We start from the raw sequence: 21,218 nt of genomic DNA on the forward strand, positions 1-21,218 counted from the left end.
TTGGCATTCCGGACGAGATCCTTACGGACCAGGGGACCAATTTCATGTCGCAACTACTAAAGGAGTTGTACAGCTCGCTCAAGATCAAGGGAATCAGGACCAGCCCATATCACCCGCAGACAGATGGGTTGGTGGAGCGTTTTAATGGGACACTCAAGAGTATGCTGAAGAAGTTTGTGAGGGAGGATCCGAAGGAGTGGGACAAGTTGCTTCCCTACCTATTGTTCGCATACAGGGAGGTTCCCCAGGAGTCAACTGGCTTCTCACCGTTCGAGTTGCTGTATGGACGTCATGTCAGAGGCCCCCTCCAGGTTATCCGGGAGAGCTGGGAAGGAGCGGACCAGAGTAGCGAAAGTGTCATCTCACATGTGCTGAAGGTGAGGGAAAGGATGGCGGCGATGACAGAGGTGGTGAGGGACAACCTGCGGGCGGCACAAACAACCCAGAAGTTATGGTACGACAAGAGATCACGCGTCCGCGAGTTCGGCCCGGGAGACCAGGTCCTAGTACTTCTACCCTCGAGCAAGGTGAAGTTGGAGGCTGAGTGGCAGGGGCCTTATACAGTGGCCCGTCGCGTGGGGCCCGTCGATTACGAGTTGGAGACCCCGGAGAAACGGAAGAAGCTCATGATTCTACATGTTAATCTGCTGAAGAAATGGTACCAACCAGCCCCCGGCGTGCTTGGCCACCTTTGATTCAGACACTGAAGAGGATTGGGAGGATGCTCAGGAGGTGTCACACCTCCTGGGCGGGAGCGAACCTGACTCCGCAAAGTGGAGAGACGCAGTCGTGGATAAAGACTTGAGTGATGAACAGCGTCAGCAGCTGGATGACCTGCTACGAGAGTTTGCCGACATCTTCCAAGATAACCCAGGTCGTACTACCCTGACGGAACACCACACCGACACTGGCAATTCTAAACCGGTACGACAAAGGGCATACAGGGTCGCCCAAGCCCACCGTGAGAAGATGCGGGAAGAACTACAAAAGATGGAGGAAATGGGAGTGATCGAGCCCTCAAAAAGTGAGTGGGCGTCCCCGGTAGTCCTGGTCCCTAAAAAGGATGGTAGCATCCGCTTCTGCGTAGACTTCCGGAAAGTTAATGCTGTCTCGAGGTTCGACGCCTACCCGATGCCGCGGATCGACGAGATGCTGGACAGGTTGGAAAGGCCAAGTACATCACCAAGATTGATCTGTCTAGAGGCTACTGGCAGGTACCCTTGACCCCCGAGTCCAAGTCCAAGACGGCATTTGTCACGCCCTTCGGGTTGTACCAGTTTCATACCATGCCGTTCGGGCTTCACGGCGCGCCAGCGACGTTTCAACGACTCATGGACAACATGTTAAGAGGGACAGAAGAATTCGCTGACAGCTATATCGACGACTTAGACATCTTCAGCGATGGCTGGGACGAACACCTGTTGCACCTCCGCGAGATCTTCACTCGACTCCGGAACGCACGCTTGACGGTGAAGCCAAGCAAATGCCATTTTGCGATGAAGGTTGTACCCCTGCTAGGTCACGTCGCAGGGGGCGGTGTGGTTCGGCCAGATGAAGAAAAGGTGCGAGCGGTCAAGGAGTTCCCAAGGCCATCAACAAAGAAGGAAGTTCGGCCGTTCCTCGGCCTAGACAGGATACTATCGGCGGTTTATTTCCCCAGTATGCAGACCTCGCAGCACCTCTCACTGACCTGACGGGCAGCAGGAAGCCACAGGTGGTCGAATGGACCGACGGGTGTGAGGAGGCATTCCAGGTGTTGAAGGGAAAGTTGTGCGACTACCCGGTATTACAGAGCCCGGACTTTGAGCGTCCATTCGTGTTGCACACTGACGCATCTGAACGCGGCATCGGAGCGGTACTGAGCCAGATGGATGGGAATGGAGAAGAACACCCGGTGGTGTACACCAGTAGGAAGCTCCTACCCCGGGAGCAGAATTATTCCGTACCCGAGAAAGAATGTCTGGCGATCAAATACGCCGTGGAAAACCTGCGCTACTACCTACTGGGCCGGGAGTTCGAGGTGGTGACAGATCACCACCCCTTGAAGTGGCTTGATGAAATGAAAGACAAGATCAACGCCTGACGCGATGGAGCTTGTGTCTGCAGCCCTACCGATTCACGGTGACACACCGGGCGGGCAAGGCCCATGGAAATGCAGATGCACTGTCCCGAGCTTGAGACACAAACCTAGGAGTTGTTACCAATGGTTCGAAGTTGGAACACTTTTTAGTCAAGTTATTCTGTTCCTGTGAACATTATTAAGAGTTAGCGGTGTCTAATCCGGAAAGGACTGACAACCATGGAGACTTTAGTGAAATATAGAGATATAGTTGAGATGCATGCCCAAGTAGTATCCGTTCTTTTTTTTGAGTTGTGTATAATGCATGTGGACCACCGGACCAGTAATACGACGATGTGGATTGTAATTAATGAGGACCTAGAGTTTAGAATGGTGATTGAAATGAGTGTTTCAATCAGAAGAAACGGGAGCAAATGTGATGGGATCCAATCGTTTGTACCAGTTTGGCCCAGGAATGTGAAGGCGAGGTCAGTTTAGAGTGGATTCTAGAGAGGGAGGTCCTGGTGGTGGCTGTCTTAGGATAGGAAGTTGATTAAACAGTTCAAGTTCGGACTCTGTGACTCGGCTCATCATCTGACAGTCGGCCTCTCTAGTTCTTTACTTCTTTCTTTAGTCGGGCATGTTAACATAAAATGTACTTTATCTTCGACAGTATACGTATATTTACAAGTAGAACAACGTCCGACGGAACAACACCTTGGTTACACAATGCTGTTTCCATAACAAAGCCCATGCCTGGTGAATTTTACAAAAATGGCCCGTAGTTAGAAATCATAGTCTGAACAGGTAATCAACAAACGCATTTATCATTAAAAAAAGACGCATGTTAAAAGTATAAACACAGTCAGGTTAACATCTCCATGCCAAATTAGTTTGCTTTTCATACCCTGCCAAAGGTCTCCTAAATATTTTATTAGTCCCCAGAACTACTAATCTCCGATATGAGTTTACTGCTAGATGACGCAAAACGTCAAAGAATTCTTCATTTATAATTCATGACCTTAGCCTGTCCAGATCTCAAAATATATAAATAGTTGTTATACCCTGGCACCATTTAAGCTACAGCGGGCCGAATTTTTTAAACATTTCATCAAGACCTATTTTCCTACCATTTTTGAAAAGTATCCTACCTAATACTAAACTATCTACTCATTTACATAAAAACGATACTTTCCTATTTAAAGTTGAAAGAATATATTTAGCGTGAACAGTGAAAACTTTTAAGTGTGCAATCAGGCAAATTGACACATTTTTCTTATAGAAATATACAAAAGACCTCCATGAAATAAAACTCGAAGTTAACCACAATGTTTTTTTTTTCGTTATTTCGTTTTTTTTTAATTTAAGATGTAGCAATTATGAATGCAAATTCTCTTCTTCGCAAGCTCCGAAGAGAACTATGTTTCCCATCTATTTCAAAGACAAGCACACACAAGTAGGGTTGTGAGCGCACCGTCACGATGCAAAAGGATAGGAAGTGGGGAGAAGGGAGTACTCAGAGAGACAACATAACCGGGATGGAATGGATGATGAGGATGGTGGTGGTGGGAGAACCAGCTGGTGCTTATCTATTCTAAGTATGTTAAATGCACAGCACTAGTATCTACTAGCCTAAGGGTAACTGAAATGGTTTAATATTTTTAAAGGACAGTCTCTTCGCAACAAGGGAGGCAGAAGTGTGTGTAAAGGAAGCAGCATGTAGCATTAACACGCAGCTGTAAGTTCATGTTCAGAGGATGTAAGAGCTAGGTGGTAACGACTTCAGGCGATGAAGACTTATATTAGGCGGTCACATCTGAGTTCGAAGTGCTCGAGAGGTCGTGTCCGGTCTGTGCGCCTACCACAAGACGAGCTGCAACTCTGACCGCACTGCATCAGCATCAGAACTTCACGTTTATCCACACCGGGTGGGGGTGGGGTGGGGGAGATGGTGAAAATTCCAGTGAACCACACGTGGGAGCAACCTCTGGTGGACTTTTCCTTCCCGTAGAACTTTACGTTCACACGCACGGGGGTGGGACTCTGGTGGAACTCACGTTTAGCCATGTGTCTACACACGAGGACCACATCTAAATTCAACGTCACGTACATTCTAGTAACCTGTCAGGACATCGGGGAGGGGGGTAAAGGCAAAAGGGGAAGGAATGATGGAGGGTGGGGGATTGAACAAGGAGGGGTAGGGACTGAGGAGGAGGACGTTTCCAGGAACATATCAGGCCATACCAGACTGGAATCTGCAAATAAGGAAGTAATCAAGTTGTCAAAACAGCTTCAGACCGGTTCTGGTAGATTATATAAGAGATCTGTAATGTGTAAACAGCTGTTGGTAAGGCGGTAACATCGAACAGCTGCCGGCAACCGGAAGGACATCACGTCACTGGGCACTATTCGCAAAAGGGAGACATATAATATGTGAAGTAATTCAGCAAAACTGCCTCTACGAAAAACGATGCGTTAAATGCGAGGGAAAAAGCAGAGTGTTACACACACAACAACGACGCGGTACGAGTATATCCGTGCGAACAATTGCAGCTCTAGTGGGAGACTACCTATGAACGTGTGTAGGTGGCAGCCATCTTGGTAAAACTATCCCTAAGATACTTGATCGAACTGACTGTCCCTAAGTTCTAAAATGTCTGTCCTATCGTGATCCTCTGCTGCTGAATTTTTTTCGAGCACAACATATTTTACGAAAACGCAGATGGTTGTTAATGATATTTGGTAATTAGGTAGGGACAAAAAAGACACAGGTCAAATTTGATAACGGGCCTTTCGGCTGCTTTTTGCATTGCTGGGGGGTTCAAAGTTTGAGGTAAAATTTTCCGGACGTTCTAGGTTATTTATTTTTTAAGTAGTCGAGAGCTGTTGGGACTGGGACTATGTGGTGTAATTTTTTGCCTCCTAGCAGCTTCTTTTAAAGTGTAGTGGACATTAAGTCGGCGAGGCTAATAAGGTTACGAAAAAAAAAAACTTACTCAAGCAGTTGGATATGATTTTGGAAATGGTTAGACGGTATAGATATCATCCACTACCTTTCTTCAGTAAAGTCAACAACATTCCGATAAGTGTTTTCTTCTATGTGACACTGTAAAAAGTCCACACAACATGTCCAAGCTGTATGTGCTTCCTGCAAACTACTCCCAAAATCTGTAAAAAGATTAACTGGCACGATCCACCAGTTACAGGCAAAGGTCAACAACCTTATTAAGAACGGTGTAAGTAGGGACCCAAAAGAGTCCAAAGAGAATGAAGATCTCACCACGGAGGCTCAACGACTTCGAGACGAATATGCCTTGCTCGTAAAGTTCGTCGAAGAGTTGGTACGAAAAAAGCCTGACGTGTGGGAATCACTACATTCCTATATTCGCTACCCCCTTCCCGCTCAGACATTCATGGCAGACGCCTGAAGGGGGCAAATCAACTCGACATCCCCTTGACGAAAACAAAGCGGTACAAGACGAGTCCAATCCCTTATTTCGATGACCTATCAAGTAAACAAGCAAGTTGAAATATCCCAATACCATCATAGTTTTTAATCCATTAGCAGGTACTACTGATCTATCTTTATAACTGTGTATAGTCAGTATTTGGTTATGTTTGTACCTATCTTTTCAATGTCCTTTCTTTAGCCGACCTTGTTACCTTCGCCAAGAAGGTTAAGTTTTCGTATGCATTCGTGCGTGTGCCTGTCTGTTAACACAATAACTTGAGAAGGCTTCAATGGATTGGCTTCATATTTAGTAGGTGGGAAGATCATCCGGTATCTACGTTCAAGATTCAAGGTCTTGATGAGACCTAGAAATGTTTAGATTTTGGCCCCCCTAGTGACTTCTTATGGTACTGCAACAGAACTTCCGGTTTTGATACTTCCTGATTTGGACATGCTAGGGTCACGAAATATGAATGATAGGTCGCTCTTTTGCTGGGGAAGACATGACATGAGTTTGGCCCCCCTAGCGGCTTGCTCTGGAACTGCAGGGCTATTTCTTTAAAAAACATTAAATAGAGGATAAATCAAGAACCAGGTGACGGATCGTCGTGATCTTTTGGCCCCTGTAGGAAGATAACCTGATGCTTGATATAATTGTGTGACAATTATGCAAATATGGATTGCATAATTAATGGGGAAATTCTATAAATCAACTGCATTCCATGATAGGACTATTGAAGGTTGTGGGATAGGTAATTGAGAACAAGAGAAACACAGGCAGATATTGATTATGTAAACTAAGACGTAATTTGCATATCTAATGAGAAAATGTTATAATTCTGTAATGGCTGGAATTTCATACTTGTGGTATTTGAAAGTGAACATAAATAAACATAATGTATTTAAATCAGGACCTCGTTTGCATAATCTATGAGGAAATGCTAGAATTACATTGGTTGTTAATATAAGACTTTCTTCTGGTTAAGAATATGATAAACTGATATAAGTATTATCAAAATCAGGATCCTATTTGTTAAATCAGGGGAAAATCTAAAATCTGTCAGTCATAAAGATTAACATCATTTGGCGAAGGTATGACATCGGAAAACCCTAGTTGTTAAGTCTGTTTTTAAAGCCTGAGTGCGTAATTCAGTGATATTTTTACGCTGCCATGTACCTGGATTGTGATCAATAAACTATTATTATATTATATTTAGTATTGGGCATTTTTGTTTCAGAGTTTGATTGCAGATAACCGGTCCACGCGTGGGTGTTTTTTCATTGTTTGGGGTAGGTAGGTGCCTTATGTCAACATAATGCAACGCATATTGTGGAAATCAGGATATAATTTACATAAAAAAAATACATAAACATATTATGTAATGTGCTTTATGATAACGTGTTCAAGAATCTGGGAACCATCTGGCACTAGGATGTAGAATATACTTAGTTCTTTTTTGCAAGATCATGCCCAAGGGCTAATTGCAAACAGACGTTGACAAAAATAATCAGTACATAATGTGATAATTTAAAATCATATGCTATATGTTTGGTTCTACGTATGCGGTCTTCTTATTTAACTTACTATATCTACATTAAGACTAATAAAACGTTGGTATACATGCTAAAGAGTAAATATGCTTTACATAAATAAGAAACATGGTAATAGACCTCATTCCAAATACAGTCGCCATATTGATTCCTTTCTCGCGAGAGCACATTCTTGGCGTGAGCGCACGTGACCTCGCACGAAAACGAGGCGTCAGTTGGTACGGATTGCCTGTCGTACGTTCTTAATCACGGTCGATAGCGATGCCAACTTCAACGGTGAGTTTTGCCCGTCCAGTTTAAAATCTTGTCGGAAGTACGGCTTTCATGAGTAGAGGATGTTGTTGTGGGCATGTGGGGTCGATTTCGGCGGGTAGAAATGCATGTTTCTTCCGATTTTGAATAGTTTCGGACGGGCGACATTGTAGCGTATGTACTTTGTTTAATGCTACGTACGCAGAGACTTCGAAAAATATCGAGTTTAAAAAAAACACATGCCCCGCCTCTCCCAAACTGCGTGAGTGACTAAAAACCTGACTGGGCGCTTTGACGTTGTAATCGATAAATCTTCAGGTCGACCGCCAAAATTTCGTTCAAGAGACCTATTTCTACCCAACAGGATCTCACCAAGGTTATGTTTTTGTACCGTTCTATTCTAGTAAATTTCCATCGACAAATAATAATAAACGGGGGACGTTAGAATAACAAGCGCCCCCCTCCCCCAAGTTACGAAAGTTTCAATCTACGTACGGCCGGACATTAGGCGCTATATTATCGATAAATCTACGGAGAAATCGCCAAACACTCCATAAATTTCCACCCACAAGACTCCAGGGCCAACATTTTTAGGTTTTTGTGGCTATATATCCGGCTAAACTCTCTCTTTTTCGAAGTTAGCTGCGTACGTAGAATGTAAACAAAGTGCATCACATACGCTACAATGCCGCTCGTCCGAAACTATTCAAAATCGGAAGAAACATGCATTTCTACCCGCCGAAATCGACCCCACATGCCCACAACAACATCCTCTACTCATGAAAGCCGTACTTCCGACAAGATTTTAAACTGGACGGGCAAAACTCACCGTTGAAGTTGGCATCGCTATCGACCGTGATTAAGAACGTACGACAGGCAATCCGTACCAACTGACGCCTCGCTTTCGTGCGAGGTCACGCGCGCTCACGCCAAGGATGTGCTCTCGCGAGAATACAATCAATATGGCGACTGGAATGAGGTCTATTGCTATTCTATTCTATTACTAGTAACTGTTATACTAATATAGGTCAACCTACCAGATGATCTGGCACCTTGAAAAAATTCTTTAATGCCGGTTCATTGTATGTAGCTTTCACTAATTGCAAGCTAAAGGTAGAGCCTCAATCTGGTGTAGGTTTTTAGTGTCGACTTGACCAGGAATGTTGCTTACGCCGCGCCACGTCACATCGGTATTATTGCACGGCCACAGAGGTTTCCTGAATCTTCAGACATTAAATACAGCTAGATGACACTGCACAAAAATCGAAATACCCGGGCGTTTCCGGGCCTGTACACGTCCCGTGAAACTTGGCGTGTCCGGGTGTGTCCCGGTATGTGCAGGAAATATCGGCCACGGCGTGTGCGGGTCTGTGATACCTCCGGACACGCCCGGACACCTGGTAATTAGCCATGTGTACGGGAATATACGGGCATGCACACGTCACACGTCGCAAGTACAACCCATCAGGTTTAGTTTAGCAACAGAACGTTTTTAGCTGAAATTTGATGGTTTTCTAATAAAGAGTGCCTTTTCGAAGCTTTCCGTTACAAGCTGCAAGGAGGCGACTTGACTTAAATCAAGTGACGACTTCAAGAGCACAAAAGCTACCTACGATTAAATATGTATGTCCCTAACATGTCCAGATAATGTTCTCCTGTAGAACGTGAAAATTTTAGGCCATACAGGTTCCATTTTACGTGCAGTTTAATTATAGGGCTCCTTACTCTTACTTCTTAAACTTTTACCCCATTTTTCCTGACGTCTGTTTGCCCGTACCTTGATCTAAGTGCCGTGTCCCAAAACTTTCTGTGACGCTCATATGTTTCGCAGAGGGATTGGTTAACAGTAAAAGCATCATTCCATATGCTTTTTTCAACGGTCATCTGTAACCCTTGTCGCATTTTCTCTGAACGACAGAAGCTAAAAACCTCCTGGTTAACCCGCCCGAAATGATCTACTTCTTCTTGAAAGTCAGCGCTTTGCTGTTGGATCTGCTGGTGAAATGTTTCTTTAAAACGTTTGTATAACATTAAATCTGCAAAGTTGTGTTCGTAAAACATGCGTTCCATTGACTCTGTTAAAACTACTTTGCCTTTATAAGTTTGACGTCTTGGTCGTCCTTGTGCTGGGTAAAGAATGTCGTAGAAAGTCCAACACATGCTTCTCTTAAGTAGGATTAATGATTCCTGTAGGTATTCTAAGATAAGAACTATTGTAAAATCGTTTTCTATTCCTCGTACAAACTCTTTTATAGCAGTGTGATTGTCGTAATCTTTTTCTGCAAATCCCAGGTCACGAGACATACAATTCCTAAAACAGTAATGTTCTCTTGCCCTAACGTTACAGGATGGCTTGTAGAGTGGATCCTAGAAACTCGGTCTGCTGAGGTACGTTGTGATGGGCGCAATTCCTTTAGGAGTTTGCTCCTGAAGTCCAGGAAAGCCCCTTTCAAGGTTGAAATATTGAAAAGCCGACTTTAATCTTCGCAGTGGTTCTCGTAGAATGGCAACGTACCTTAAAATAAAGAAAAGAAAATAAGATAAGATAACCCGCTCAGAAATAAAGACTTAAGGTATAAGAAATATGTGAAAAACGCGCACCATTTAGCGATCATAATCACTAGCAGACTACATGTCAAACGAATTATCGATACATCAAATGAATCGTTAAATTCAGCTACGAACGTAGAGCCCGAGCAAATTAGATAGCATTCGCAAGAAACGCCCACATTGTGTTTAATGATGTGGCCACTTCTACAACCTACCCTTTCAACCATTGATAACTAGCCTCCCTGGGATGATGCATATTCTGGCCAAACCCAATCGAGTCAAAGCAATATTCGACTTAATCATTACCAACGTACACCACCGCTACCGGGTGCTAGTCAATGCAGACAGCGCCATATGAAGGTCAAAGGTTGCGAATTAACATCTCCGGTAGCCGCCTTGGATCAAACGTACAAATCTCCCTAACATTCATAATGCTCCACTGTCTTCCACCTAACATCCTTTCTAAATTTTGGGTAAACTCCAACTAACTGTGAAAGAGGCGCGTGATGAACTGTACACCTTGGCTATAGGCAAGACAAGTGGGCCTGACAACATTACCCCAAATCTCCTCCTGCTAGTAGCAAGCTTCAAATCAGCACCCTAAACTTGGCGTCACTTTCCCGTAGCCTAGCCAAGTACTATCTGGATGGAAACAGGCAAACATAGCCAACATCTACGAAGACGGCAGTCGTCACTTTATGTACCAACGATTGCAGGCCCATATCCCTACTAAAAACAGTCACGAAAATCGTGAAAACGCTGGTAAACAAATACTTAACGAAACACATTTCCCAAATATTCACCACAGCGGTTTTAGAACACATAATAACACAACGATTCAACTTGCCCGCCTTGTATCTGTGTACCTCTGCAATTATTGAATTGCGCTAACGTTAGTTCAGAATGGAAATCCCCGCTACCCGCTGTTCCACAGGGCTCATTACTCAGGCAATATTCTCAATACCCTTCATACTGTTAAATCTAAATGATTTAACCTCAATCTGCAGCCAATGCATACCAAACCCATTTGCAGATGACATATCTCCACCACCAACAGATCTAACATATATTTTATTCACTAAAAACGAACCTATTGAGTGTATCGAACTGTCAATCCTTGGTTTTATATCGGCTCCGTGTAGTTTCTTGCTGCAGTTTTTCGACCGTTTTTAGATTGCGATCATTCTGGACATTTCGATATTAAGGTCTCATTTTTTTGCAAACATTTTCAAAAACACGCTTCTCTACCTACATTTTTACCTTCGCCAAGAAGGTTATGTTTTCAGTAGCGTTTGTCTGTTTGTCTGTCTGTCTGTTTGTGAACAGCATAACTCAAGAAGCTTAATATGTATTGTCATGAAACTTGGTAGGTGGGTAGGTCTTGATGAGACCTAGAAATGATTAGATTCTGGGCCCCCTGGCGGCTTTTGTTGGTACTGCAGCAGAACTTCCGGTTTTGATGTCTCGCGATCTGGACATGCTAGGGTCACGAATTTTGGTTGGTAGATAGTTCTTGAGGTGGGGAAGAAGTGACATAAGTTTGGGCCCCCTAGCAGCTTGTTCTGGAACTGCAGGAGCGTTTCTTTAAAAATGTCCGAAGGTTGATAACTCAAGAACCGGTTGACGGATTGTCATGATTTTTGGTATGTAGGTAGCTGAAGTGATACTTGACATAATCAGATGACAATTATGCAAATCAGGAGCTAATTTGCATAATTAATGAGAACATTCTATAAATCTGCCTCGTTCGATTATAGGACTTTGAAACACTTGTGACATGTACTTGAGAACTAGAAAAACATCTGAGGATATAGATTATGTAAATGAAGACCTAATTTACATAATTAATGGAAAATTGTTATAATTTCATAGTTGTAATTGCTGGGAATTTCATACTTGCCGTATTTGGAAGTTAAGTGAAGGTGAACATCAATGAAGACAATTTATTCACATTATGAACTCATTTGCATAATTTATGAGGAAGTGCTAGAATAGCCTATTTTGTTAAGATAAGGCTGCCATTGGGTAGAGAATATGATCAACTGATGTAATCCATGCAAATGACGCTCTTATTTGCGAAATCAATTATTGAAATTGTATAATTCGTCAACCGCAAGGGTTAACATCATTTGGCGAAGGTATGAGATCGTGGAACTCTTGTTAATGATAATTTCAAAATATTTGTAATTTTTTTTAATTCTTAAAAAAAAATTAGAAATTGTTTGAAATGTAATTTAAAAGGAATTGACTCTAAATGTCGACTAGGAGGAACCCTACAACATAGACTATAGACAATAGACATTTTGCCTTTTAAACATGGACTTGAAACAATGTTGACTTAGAAACTTGGAACTTCTTTTCTTTGTTGTATATAGGCCTCTGTGTAAACATACTAGGTGCTTGAAATCCTTTGCAGACTTACCTTAGAGTATGGTATGTTTGCACTTTTTTAAATGTCGCAGTGCAATCATAAGGTTTGGGACACGAACTTATAAGCAATCTATGTGCAATGTATATTTTGACAAAAAAGTGTGACTAAGACTATTAAGTTAGCATGTGCCGTGATACCTTTTGCTAGTGAATCACCAACGCCATACTTAATTTTATTATATTTATATGGCTTTCTTATATTTTACATGCTACGACTAATAATGTAGACATTTGCTAACAGAGTTCGGCCAACAGAGCCATATTATCCACCCCAAAAACAGTGCACCTTGTGTTGGGAGCCATCAGCTGGGGAAAGCGTGTTCTGTTGTACATGGCGTGGTGAGCGAAGATGTTCCAGAGTTTTCCGTCCGGAGGATGTTCGTAGTCGTTATTTCTTCAAGTTGAAACAACATTATACTACTGTGTTTTGTAAATTATATATAAAGTTAAAACTATTCTTTCATTATTACATTATTAATTTGTATCAGAAACATAGGTACAGATAAAAACTAAATTTTCAGAACGCTTTGTTTTGCAAAATAATATTAACATTTAAGACTAAAATATAAATGCTTTAGATCTATCATGAAATTGAGATCCTAATGTGATTACATAGGTTAAATAATTCGTTAAGCCAATAACAGCCTTAAATTAAAAAAGTAAGGTTCTAATTGTCACCTTTAATAGAGCCCGAGTGCGCAAGTATGAAGTCATGTCTTTGTTGCGCATTAGATTTTTACATTAATTTTATCTTTGCACATTGGGTGTTCACATTTGGCCGCATGTGCACGCCTCCAGGCGTTTGGAGATTTAATACTGCGTTTTATAGAATTTTTAAAAACGCTTTTTCCCGGCCATACTAAAAACAGCACCCCCAGAAAAAGTTTGTACCAGCTACAATCCAGATTGCCTGGTGGTCGGCACCCTAGTATCTGTATCTGAGTCCGTGTAGCCGGTATGACCGCCCTTCAACGTAACACACTAGTATGCCGAGAGCAAAAAGCTTTCTAACGATACCAAACTATTACTTCCTAGGACGTTCCGTTACCCTAACCCAAACCCTAAGCATAACAAGATCATTGACTTTTTTCAATAGCGTCATCTGAAAATTTCAAACACGTACAATTCCAAAACCAAAGACGATATTCCAAAACGGTTTGCTGTTTTGGAATACTTGTGTCATACCCTTTTTAACGAAACCAAACTTTTCCTTTCAAGGACTTCCGGTTGACCTAACCCTAACCCAAACCCTAAGCATAACAAGATCATTGACTTTTTTCAATAGCGTCATCTGAAAATTTCAAACACGTACAATTCCAAAACCAAAGACGATATTCCAAAACGGTTTGCTTTTCTGGAATACTTTTGTCATACCCTTTTTAACGAAACGAATCTTTGGATTTGTAGGACTTTCGGTTACCTTAAGCCTAACACAAACCCTAAGCATAACATTGTCATTGCCTTTTTACCAAAGCGTCATCTAAAAACTTCAAACACGTACAATTCCAAAACCAAAGACCAAATTCCAAAACGGTTTGCTGTTCTAGGAATACTTGTGTCATGCCCTTTTAAACGATACCAAACGTTTCCGTTCTACACTACCACAAAATAATGCTTTTTCTTGTTTTTCTTATTTTCTCATGGGAAGAAAAGTTTTCTTTGTGGGAGAATAATAAGAAAAAAATAAGAAAAAAATAAATTTTCTGTATACCTACATTCTTGCACCAAGAACAATTTTCTCATTTTTCTTGAGTGGAGATAATTTTTCTAAAATAGGCTTCTTTAAATCTTGATTTTTCTTTGGTGAAGAAATATTTCTAGAGGAGATTCTAACTCACAAGATTAGAATTCTTGTAATCTTGAAATTTCTTTAGTAAAGACAATATTTCTAGGGAAGATTCTAAGTTACAAGATTAAAATTCTTTTAATCTTAAATTTCCCTCAGACTAAGTTAAATTTTCTTATTTAATCTCCATGGAAGATTTCTTTCTTACCTGACATCAAAGTGGTTAGATTTAAGATTTTTTTTCTGAGAATGATAGAATTTTTTTGACATACACAAAAAAATTGTGTTTTTCTTAGCAATGTTTAAGAATATACAAGAATTTGGTTCTTGTCTTTCTTGGGAAACACTGATTGGAAAAGCAAGAAATTTAATTATCTAAATCTATTATTAGAATAAAGCTCTGCTTAGTGTTTCTTTCTTAAAGTTTCTTGTTTTTCTTGACTAGAAAGCTTAAGAAAGATCATTCTTGTTTTTCTTGGCAACATTTAAGAAAATACAAGAATTAAGTTCTCATCTTTCTTGACAAATACTGATGATAAGAAAAAAAAACAAGAAAGTCTTATATAAAATTGATCTTTGATTAGGCTGAAGATATGGCTAGTATTATATTCTTGATTTTCTTCCGTAGAAAGTTTAAGAAAGGCCATTCTTGTTTTTCTTAGCAACATTTAAGAAAATACCAGAAAGTTTAAGAAAGATGATTCTTATTTTGCCTGGTAATGTTCAAGATGATGTAAGAATTTTTTTTCTAGTTTTTTCTTGTCATGTGACCTTTTCTGAACCCCTGATTGGTTGATTCAAATCCCAGAATGCAGTTAGGGGGTTTTGAATATAAGTCAGATGTAGGAGCCGCGCTGGTTACATTTTGTACTTATTCTTGTCAGTTACTGACTCATGTCAGATTTGAAGTCAAAATCAAATCAAAAAGGACCTTGTGTACATGTGGAGCAATGGTGATCGTGGTCAGCTTGCTGAAGAAACCAACTTTGCAACAGGAAAAGCATGAAACCAAACAGATTGAAGGTAAGATGGTTGAAGATGGCGCCCAGCATGGCGGCGTTGGCCTAAAGCAGCTCCCCAACTGATTCGGAACTGTTCGATTGACTCGGTGAAAGTTCAAGCTGAGTTAATGTCGTTGAGAACGGAAATCGCGCACCTGCGGAGTAGACTGGACTCAACTCCGCCGACCGCGCCTGCACCATCGAAGGCCTCCTTCGCCGATGTTGTGTCAGCAACCCACCAACCGCCAACCGTACACTCGGTTGGAAAGTTGACGTCCGAAGCTGATTGTGTCCCGGTGGAAGCTCAAGCGGGCGCGTCTAACACTGTCCCGAAAACCCCGATATGTGGGCACAACTCACAAGCAGGCGGACAAGGGTCCTGTTAGGCATCCCTCACGTTCACCTCAACGACGACCTGCCTCGAGGGACCCCAAAGACCCTAGTCCCGATGGTTTCCATCTAGTTCAGAGGAAAAAACCTCGATCGAGGGCAGTGGTGGGAACAGCTACCTCGTCCAGTCTCTCTGCGGCAAAGTCAAGGCCGGCGGAGATCTTTGTGACACGACTTAATCCCGACACTCAGTTATGTGACTTGGAGAAGTTCTTGGACGATAACCTGTCAGAGAAATGCTCTGTCTCCTGCACAAAACTGAAGACAAGGTACGATGGATATTCTTCCTTCTGTATCGCGGTTGACAAAATGCGGTGCCGGAGTTACTGTCTCCATCTTTTCTGGCCGTGAGGGATCCTGGTGCGTCGTTTCCACGGTAGACGACGTCCCTCTACGTCTTAACCATGGATCCTGTCCTGAATCTGCGAACTACATCCTGTGACCTTGCCCAGAACTTAAGGATTGTATCCTACAACTGCCGCTCGGCAAAGAACTCGCTGGAATCGATCAAAGAACTCTGTAACTCTCATGACATTGTTTTGTTACAGGAGCACTGGCTCCTCCCCAATGATCTCCCGTACCTTAATGGTATTAGCAAGGACTTTACTTCATATGGTAAGTCTCCAGTTAACCTCGAAGAGGGTGTATTACAAGGGCGTCCCTACGGGGGAGTCGGAATCTTGTGGAGAAAAACCATATCTTCTGTTGTTTTTCCAGTAGAAATAGATGATGATAGTTTAATTGCGATCAAGATTGTTTCTGATGATTGTCAATTGTTACTTGTCTGTGTTTACATGCCTTATGACTCACCTGCAAATCACGATGCGTATCTCGACAAACTTGGCAAGTTAGAAGCAATAATTAATGACTACGACTCGTTTACCACTGTAATTCTTGGTGATTTTAATGCCTCCCCTACTAATAGGTTTGGTGTATTGTTACAAGAATTTTGCGAGGAAGTAGGTCTACACTGTTCGGACACTGAACTCCTCCCTGCTGACTCGTATACCTATCTTAGTGACGTACCTGTGTTATATATGCTCGATGCAGCTATCTATGACTGACCACACCAGACCACAGCTTGGGCCAGACTGATTTGCAGGGACAGAGGTCCCTGTCCTTTATTGATACCAGATGTGACACCACATGTGTACAAGTCCTACCTCCTACACTGTCGTCCTCGACACATATATATATACTGAGGGGCAGAAAAACAAAAACAACTAAAAAACAACTAACAGCAAACTACATCAAACAAATGATACAGTGGCTAACCGCTATTCTAATCTATAACTAAAAATGTTACCGCTGTAATAATAATGGCCACCGAAAAAAAACAACAATGATAATGGGTTTGAAATTGGGTCCATAAAGTAACAGGATGCTATTAATTAACTTGGCCGACAAAAAGCAGATGTGCACATGGTCTTTGGAATTTGATGGTAAGGGTAAGACGGACCGCTGCTATACAATACATGTGGAGCACAATAATAAACGAACAGGCATAAACAATTCACAAACATACAAAGCAGCACCTTCGAATTTGCACGGCGGCAAAGTTCGCATTTCCTCGCGTACTCCCTAGCATGGGGCAGTACGGGGACCTCCGGGCCGTCACACAGCTACAGTGTGATCCGGGAATGCAAAATACATGATCTTCCTAGCAGAGTCGTCCCGTAGGCTAGCGTTTCTACTAGACAAGCATCATTCGCAAGAAACACAAAAACACAAAGGCTAATACATGATCTTCCTAGCAGGGTCGTCCCATAGACAAGCATGTCTACTAGGCAAGCATCATTTGCAAGTAACACAAAGATACACAGGCCCAAGGCGGCTTGGTCGCTTCCCGTAGGCGTGCGAGCAAGGGCAAACATAGAAAACATCACATATTGTGCAACAACAAGTCAACACCACAAGAGTTCATAGGTCTTAGAAAGTTCTGTGGGTAGAGAGATACAATACTCAGAGTTCGCAGCAAAGATCTAGCAGGTCACGTCATGTTAGAAAGTCAGTTCCTACTCATGATGGGGTCGGTCGTCTGCGACACGAGGGCTGCCTGGAGTCAGCGGGCTGGATTCCGCGGGCGGCCGGCGGTCGGGACGCGGCGACGTGGCATCGGCCTGCTCGGGTTGGAAGGTGACGGCATGGCACGGTCTTGATGGTCTTGGGCAGGGTTGCATGGCTGAGACAAATGGCAGGTTCACGGCAGGCCTGGTGCACGGGAGCAAGGCTGGGTAGAAAAGAGGTCGTGGCACGTAGGGGTAGCGTCGACGGATTCTTAGTCGGTTTGGCCGGATACGGTCTTGGCTTGATCACTGCCTTGCAAGCGACACAGTTCACCAAAGCATTTTTGACAGTCAAGTGATCCACAACCTTGTTACGTCCGATCACTTTCCGCTTAGTGTCTGCTTAAATATGAGTTTTCCTACTGTGATTCAGGTGCCACCCTCTTCCGAAACTCGACGCAAAGTCATTGACTGGGCCAAGGCTAAACCAGACCATATCACCATGTATAGTCTAGCTTTAGATGCTCGTCTCTCTGATATTGTTTTACCCTTAGAATCACTAGTATGTAGGGATCCGAACTGTACGGACCCAACACACACTGATGCCCTAAACCTGTTTACCTGCCAATTAATTTCCTTAATGAAAGATTCCGCTGATGTCTCTGTTACGCAGAAAAATTGCTGTAATTCTTTTAAACCGGTTCCCGGGTGGAGCGAGGTGGTTTAAAGATTTACACTCCGCTTCTCGAGAGGCCTATGTGTTATGGAGGGAAAGTGGCCGCCCTCGCTCAGGACAGATCTTTTCCTTAATGTGTAAATCGAGGGCGAAATTTAAGTATGCTTGAGGCGGTGTAAACAAGATGAAAAGAGGGCTAGAGCTGATTCGATTGCGAAAAGTTTTAATGCTGGCCAATCAAGAGAGTTCTGGAGAAAAATTCGTAATTCTAAAACGTCCCAGACAATCATACCAAACTCTATTGACGGCTGCTCCGGTTCTGAGCAGATCGCAGACCTTTGGAAAACCCACTTTGCGACTCTGTTAAACTCAGTAAACAACCAGACTCACCGACCAGCTGTATTATCTGCATTGTCATCTACGTGTTCTTTTGATCCTGATATGCAAATCTCGGCACAGGAAGTTGATGAGGTTATTAAGAACTTACCCAATGGAAAGGCCTGCGGGTCTGATGGGATTTCAAATGAGCATTTGAAGTATGCTGGGCCTAAATTGAGTGTCCACTTATCTTTGCTATTTTCGTCTGCCCTAGTGCATAATTTCTTACCTAGTATCCTTTTAGATACTATTTTGGTTCCAATTGTGAAAAACAAATCTGGTAACATTTGTAGTAGTGAAAATTACAGGCCTATAGCCATCGCTTCGGCTCTGTCTAAGGTCCTGGAGGCTATCTTACTAAATCGCCTTGAGCCCTACATTCTTTCGTCTGATCACCAGTTTGGTTTTAAGCGTCATCATGGACTTGACATGTGTGTCTTCACCTTGAAGCAGACGATAGAGTATTATAGGAGTCTTGGTTCTCCTGTCTTCACTTGTTTTTTAGACGCCTCCAAGGCCTTTGACAGAGTAAATCACTGGACCTTATTTAAAAAACTTCTAGACAGGAAAGTACCTGTGTTCATTGTACGTTTTCTAGCATACTGGTACCAAAATCAATCAATGTGTGTAAGATGGAACAATACCCTGTCTCTCCGTTTTTCTGTGTCAAATGGGGTGAGGCAAGGGAGCTTGCTATCGCCTGTACTGTTTAATATCTACATTGATGACTTAAGTATTAGACTTAGTAATGCGAACGTTGGTTGTTATATAGGTGGTCACTTGGTGAACCATCTTTTTTATGCTGATGATATGTGTTTAATCTGTCCAAGCCTGAAGGCTCTACAAAAACTCGTGAATATTTGTGAAGAATTTGGCTTCATAAATGATGTATTATTTAATGCAAACAAATCTTGCTGTATGTATTTCCCAAGTGCCCGTTTGCTACTTAAGCAACCTCTTCCCTGTGTTAAATTGAACGGAGAGCCTTTGAAATTTGTTACGTCATATGTTTATCTCGGTATTCACATTAATGACAAACTGAGTGACGACGACTGTATTCTTACCCAGATAAGAGGTCTGTATAGCCGTGAAAATACTATTATACGCAAATTCGCTTATTGTTCTTCATATGTTAAAAAGACGTTGTTTACAGCTCATTGCTCCCAACTTTTTGCTGCACAGTTGTGAGACAGAGCTAGTTCTAGAATTGTATCAAAGTGTCGAGTTGCTTACAATAACTGTCTTCGCATCATAATGTCACTACCCAGATTTTGTAGTGCAAGTGAAATGTTTGTATTCAATAGGATTGACACATTTGATGCTACATGGCGTAAACAATGTTACTCATTTTTATCCCGTCTATACAAGTCATCAAACAACATTATCCAATCTGTTCTTAAATCTGAAGTGATATTCTTTTACTGATGTTATTGTGTGTGTATTTTATATGTATGTTGTGTATGGGCGAGTTATGCAAAGTAAGTGAACCCCCCTCCCCACCTATAAGATCTGTTGACATTGTATTTAGACTTCATAGCCCAGATATTGTTACAACGCCATTGGGGTTGATTTAAAAGTCAAATCATATATCTCTGGTGTATTGTATAGTAAAGTTTATTACAGTGCTTTCTAATATAATTTTAAATTGTTTACTCCAAGTAATAAAAATAGTATTTTAGCATCCTCTTTTGACTTGTTGCCTTCAGTACACGCATGCAAACTAACACAGGTCTTTCCTGTTTTTTTCAGGTGTCCAAAGGGTGTGACTTTGCCAATTCTATAATGCGAAAACTTCAGTTTCTGCTGAATATGTTTCTGATCAGAATGTGATACGATCTGTAGTCTGAAATTACAATGGCTTGTTAGTTACATCCTATAATATTTTGAAAGCTACTGTTAAACTGTTTCCATTCCAAGAATGTTGATGGACTGATATTTTTAATTAGATACATTGTACAAAAATCAATGTGAAAATAACATCTCTATACTGTCCAAATGCTTTTAACAAATAACATTTAGTTGCTATACATTATTGTCCGTTTTCTATTTAGGTACATGTAGCACTATATACATTGTATTTCTTTTCTGTGGGCAGAATGATTTTCTTGCTACAAGAACAGAGTCAGCTCTTATTTCAAGAAATCTTTTCTTGTGTACAGAATGGTTTTCTTGCTACAAGAACAGTTAGCTCTTAGTTCAAGAAATATTTTCTTCTGTACAGAATGCTTTCTTGCCACAAGAACAGTTAGATGTTAGTTCAAGAAGTCTTTTCTTGTGGGGAGAATGGTTTTCTTACTACAAGAACAGTTAGATCTTAGTTCAAGAAATCTTTCCTTGCAAGGAGAATGGTTTTTTTGCCACAAGAAGAGTTAGATAATAGTTCAAGAAATCTTTTCTTGTGTACAGAATGATTTTCTTGCAATAAGAAGAGTTAGATCTTAGTTCAAGAAATCTCTTCTTGTGGGCAGAATGGTTTTCTTACTACAAGAACAGTTAGCTCTTAGTTCAAGAAATCTTTTTCTTGTGGGGAGAATATTTTTCTTGCTACAAGAAAAGTTAGATCTTAGTTCAAGAAATCTTTTCTTGTGTACAGAATAGTTTTCTAGAAACTTAGAAATTCTTACTGCAAGAATAATAGTCTAAGGATATTTAGTTCAAGATACATAAGAAAAGAAATCTTACCACAAG

The 21,218-nt window shown here is 41.7% G+C and overlaps 1 pseudogene; it reads right to left on the reverse strand.

Annotated features, from left to right (window-relative positions):
* Positions 1 to 8,948: 8,948 nt before the first annotated feature.
* LOC109473165 lies at positions 8,949 to 17,650 on the reverse strand (annotated as a pseudogene).
* Between the last annotated feature and the right edge of the window lie 3,568 nt (positions 17,651 to 21,218).

Source organism: Branchiostoma belcheri, unplaced genomic scaffold (genome assembly GCF_001625305.1).
Source record: "Branchiostoma belcheri isolate BF01 breed outbred unplaced genomic scaffold, Haploidv18h27 scaffold100, whole genome shotgun sequence".
NCBI classification, from domain to species: domain Eukaryota; kingdom Metazoa; phylum Chordata; class Leptocardii; order Amphioxiformes; family Branchiostomatidae; genus Branchiostoma; species Branchiostoma belcheri.